The sequence below is a fragment of the Ovis canadensis genome, chromosome 3 (genome assembly GCF_042477335.2).
Source record: "Ovis canadensis isolate MfBH-ARS-UI-01 breed Bighorn chromosome 3, ARS-UI_OviCan_v2, whole genome shotgun sequence".
Lineage (NCBI taxonomy): Eukaryota > Metazoa > Chordata > Mammalia > Artiodactyla > Bovidae > Ovis > Ovis canadensis.
In genome coordinates this window covers 8,085,279-8,090,546 of record NC_091247.1, presented here as the reverse complement: position 1 = coordinate 8,090,546, position 5,268 = coordinate 8,085,279, and positions in this window count along the sequence as shown.

Sequence of the window (5,268 nt, the reverse complement as noted above, 5' to 3'; positions counted from 1 at the left end):
CTGGAGGACGGGAGGTCCAGGTCACGCTGCGGGGACCGCGGTGCGCTGTGGGGGTTGGGGGTGGGGGGAGATGGCTCACCCGGCAACGCGGCCGGCGGCGGGAGTGGTTCCCGGCTGCGAGCCGGCGCCGGGCACGGAGCAGACCTTCCGCCCCGCATCCTCCTCATCAGGAAGGGGCGGCTCTGAGCCCCAGGTCTGTCTGTCGCCCAGAAGGGGGTCTGTCGTCTGGCGGGGACTTGGCGCGGGGCTTTGAGGACTGTCCCCAACCGACTTTCCCGAGGACCCCACTGTCCCGCGATCCCGGGGGCCCCGCGTGGGGCTGGGGGTGGGAGGGGGTGAGGAGCGGTCCGCTGTACATTCGGGGACCGAGACCCAGCGAGGGGACGCCCGGCACAAGAATTTGCCCTAGAAGGGATGATGGGGCCGGGGAGGGATGCGGGTGGGGACTCGATTTGAAAGTGTTTTTTTTTTTTTTTTTTCCTCGGGTTTGGCCGCGGAGCCGGGGAGGAGGGCAGAGTTCAAAGATTTAAAAAACGGCGCTCATCGTCCTACTCTCAAGGACCCTTTAATTTCGTCTCTGTCCGGTGTCCCGCTGCCTCGCTCCTCGGTCCCCACACTGGGTCACAGTGTGCGGTTACTCGAGAGCGATCCCTTTTCTCTTTAATGCAAAGCCGACCGCGGCTGTAACAGCCCTAGGCAACTCGCTCGCTTTGTATCCGGCGCCGACAGTGTGCCGCGGCGGCGCACGCGGTGAGGCAAGAGACTGCAGGCCCGAGGTTGGCCCAGCGGAGACCGGAGGGGCAACCAGGCACCGCAATCACGTGGTCAGCGCTGCCCTAAAGCTAAGGACCTGCGCTACTACGGCCCCTGGGGCGGCAGCACAGGTGTCTGGATTTAGGCGTCAACGGGGCTGGACGTGGGTGGGACTAAAGGAGATGTCCCGCCTACGGGTGGAAGGGCGGCCCAGGCGCTTCTGACTTTGAAGCAGAGCCTGGTTTTACACCTGAAGGGCAGGAAGCGACAGCGAAGGGTGTGACAGCATCACATCCGCCCAGATTCGGACACGGCTCGAGATCCCCCGGGCTTCCAACCAAGCAGATCTCGGCGCTAGCCGGGATTGAATTGGGGCTCCTCTGCCTCCTGGCTGGGGGACCCTGGCAGACGCGGGAGTCCTCTCTAAGCCTGCTTCTTCGTCTGTAAAATGAGTGCCCCTCCCGGGGTGTGTGTGTCTCTGTATGATATTACATAATGTTTCGCACTGGCATCTTGCACAGGGCGAGCTTAGCAAATTGCCAAAGTAAGAAAATATATATGGTTCAGTTCAGTTGCTCAGTCCTGTCTGACTCTTTGCGACCCCGTGGTCTGCAGTATGCCAGGCTTCCCTGTCCATCACCAACTCCTAGAGTTTACTCAGAATCATGTCCATTGAGTCGGTGATGCCATCCAACCATCTCATCCTCTATTGTCCCCTTCTCCTGCCTTCAATCTTCTCCAGCTTCAGGGTCTTTTCAAATGAGTCAGTTCTTCGCATCAGGTGGCCAAAGGATTGGCGCTTCAGCTTCAGCATCAGTCCTTCCAATTAATATTCAGGACTGATTTCCTTTAGGATGGACTGGTTGGATCTCCTTGCTGTCCAATGGACTCTTAAGAGTCTTCTCCAATACCCCAGTTTAAAAAATATATGTATAAACCTGAAACTAATGCTCATGTTGGTGAAAATAGGGATGCCAGCACTGGTTTCTTGTGTTGGTTCATCTTTCTGGAAAGTAATCTGCAAATTCTCTATCAAGACTCTTGAATGTGTTCTGCTCCTTGACCTGGTAACGCCACTTGTAGGAATCTAGCCCAAGCAAGTAATCAGAAACAAGTCTTTTTAAAAGCCAGCATGTGCACAGAAACATCTATAATAGTGGTCGGGGAAATAATCAACTTTGGAGAATAGCTAAATAAATCATGGTGTCTGCCACGACTGAAATGACTTAGCAGCAGCAGCAGCCTCTTAAGGAATAGCACACAGCCTTCAGAAATTATGTCTTCAAAGGATATTTAAACATGATATGGTATGAAGTGAACTCAGCAGGTTTCAAATCTGCATACACATCAGGATCCCAGTTTTTGGAAAGAATAAATGTGTGTAGTGGGTCCATGGGGGCGGAGATTCACCTTCCTTTTTAAAAATAATTTGCTATGATCCGTTTGGATGACTTTTTCATGAGGAGGATGCGGACATTTTTTGGAAGGTATGTGACCTTGTGCTGCCTCCCTGGAGATCAGAGAATGCTCTGAGGACACTGTTTGGGGCTAGACTCATGTTAATTGCTTTTTTTTTTTAATCCGCTGAACCTCAGGGCATGTGGGATCTAAGTTCCCAGACCCGCTCTAGCGGAAGCACCAATTCTTAACCACTGTACTGCCAGAGAAGTCCCTCGTGTTAATTCCTTTAAACCAACCCCTTGCAAGCAAAGCCCCCCAGTGAAGTATGTTCAGAGGGAGAGGCCTCATCTCTGCATGAGGTCTGAGGATGTAGCATCAGCTGGAGGCCTCACTCTTCCCTCCACGTTGAGGTGCACCTTCACCATGAAATAGACTTATACTCGGGTGGCGCCATGCTTCAGGAATCTGTCTCTTCTCATGATGATAACATATAGTGTGATTATGATGGTGGTGGTGTAGTCGCTAAGTCGCCTCTGACTCTTGTCAGCCCATGGACTCCAGCCTGCCAGGCTCCTCTATCCATGGGACTCTTCAGGCAAGAAGCTTTCATCCACTTGTGCCTTTACCTACTACTAAGTGAGCAGAGGGGAGCAGAGAACAGAGGCAGGGAGTGGCAGGGTGGGCAGCCTACCATTCAGAGTGACCTGGGGCAGGACCCCTCCCAACTTGGGATCTGAGTGTGGCCATCTCTGCTGGACAGGACTGACTTGTGTGTAACAGCTCGCCCAGCCCCCACCCCCCACTTACCAGCTTCAGCCACAGTGGCAACCTTCTGTCCCCAAAGGAACCAAATCTCCCTCACAATCTCCCCTCTCCTGTCACTTATCACCAGGCTGATTCCTGTCCAGTCTTTGCTGCTCCATTCAAACATCACCTTCTCAGGAGGCCTTTCTTTTTTTTTAACTCCTTTTTTGAATTTTTATTTATTTTTGGCTATTCTGAGTCTTTGTTTCTGTGCAGGCTTTCCTGCAGTTGCAGCAAGCCGGGGCTCCTCTCTCATGATGCTCGGGCTTCTCACTGCAGTGACTTCTCTTTTTGTAGAGCACACATTCTAGGGTGTGTGGGCTCAGCAGTTGTGGCTCCCAGGCTCTAGAGCGCAGGCTCAATAGTTGAGTGCACTGGCTTAGCTGCTCTGCAGCATGTGGCATCTTCCCAGATCAGGGATCGAACCAATGTCTCCTGCCCTGGCAGGTGGATTCTTTACCCCTGAGCCACCAGGGAAGCCCAAGAGGCCTTTCTTGATTGTCAGATATACCCTCAAAGCTCTCTGTCCACATGGGGAATAATTGGACAATCTAGGGCTCACTGGGGCCTGAGATTCTCACAAGCTGAGCCATCCAGGGATAGAGTTGGCCCCCAATCCATGCCTCCAGACCTAGCTTTGTCTCTCCTGGACAAATCCTGTCGTGTCTACAATCCTTTAACCTTCCCACCAAGAGGTGACAGCCCAGACTTCCCTGTTGGCCAAGTGGCTAAGACTCCACATTTCCAAAGCAGGGAGCCCAGGTTCGATCCCTGCTCAGGGAACTAGATCCCACATGCTGCAATTCAGAGTTCATATGCCGCAACTAAAGATCTCTCATACCACAACTAAGGCCTGGCACTGCTAAATGAATAAAATAAATTTTAAAAAAGAAAGGTGACATCTTTTGCTACCTTCATGAGGTTGAAGTTTCTTTAGACAGTACTGTGGTAATGATGATTATAATCACACTAATCATAGCTCTAATTATTCACTGTTTCAGGCACTGTTCTCATATTTTCTCTGAATTATTACATCATTGAATCCTCCTCATATAACCCTATGAGGTAGTTAATAGTCTTATCCCCTTTTTGTAGATGCAGAAACTGAGGGCCAGGCAGGTGAAATGACTTGTCCAAGGTCACTGGGTTAGATAGTGGTTGGGGTGGGATTTGAACACCAGGCAGTCTAGCAACAGAACTGTACCCTTGATCCTCAGTATACAAGAGTATGTGCCTTGTTCCAGACTTATGGGGAGCTCCTCATTGTAAGATGAGGCAGTGCAAGCACAGATGCCTGGACCACTGGTGCCCCAAAGCCCCTGGGAAATCTTGGTGCCCAGCCCCCAGCCACACGGAGAAAGGCACTATGTGGAGCCCCAGCCTGGCCCAGACGGCTTCAGCAGTGACCTTGCCTGACACAGCCAGGTGTCTTGCCTTCATCCACCTGGACTGCTTTCTTGTCTTTCTCTCCCCTGTGATCCACATTCTAGGAGGGTTCAACTTCTGCATCTTGTTAACCTCTTCATCCCCTTATGTCTTGCTTGAGGTCTGGCATGAAGTACCCGATCAATACCTGTTGAAGAGGGACTTCCCTGGTGGTCCAGTGGCTAAGACTCCAAGCTCCCAATGCAGGGGGCCCAGCCTTGATCCCTGGTCAGGGAACTAGATCCCACATGGCACAACTAAAGATCCTGAATGCAGCAACTGAAAAAAAAGATCACACCTGCAATGAAGATTGAAGACCCCATGTGCCACCGCTGAGACCTGGCACAGCCAAATATATAAGTAAACAAACAACAAAAAAAAGCCTGTTGAAGAATGAATGAATCCAAAGGGCCAGACTCTGAGCAGACTTCACGACTAAATATAATGGCTTGGCTCAAGTGGTGCATAATAAAGCCATTGAGAAATTCAGTACAGTCAGCATTTATTGAGCACCTGCTGCATGCCCAACAAAAGCCCCATCAGAAGAGACTAGCATTTCATTTCATGTGCATTAGAAGCATGCAGATTACAACAGCTGGTGCAGTATAGGCTATAAACAAGGAAGCCCAGAGTTGCACCAAGCTCCACTCACATCTTCACTCCATCATTTTCTGGCTTTGTGCCCTCAGCCACATCCCTCTTTGCGCCTCAGTCGCTTCATCTGTCAAGGAGAACTAATAGGAACTCCTCCCCCCTCCTGAAGGTTGACTCTTTCAGCACAGTAATCTGGCCCAGGGAGAAATGCCCAATGAGTGTTCCTGTTGCTGATCTGCCAGTACAGGTGGTGGTTACAGCTTCAAGGGCTCCAGAGAGAATTCTCCCTCG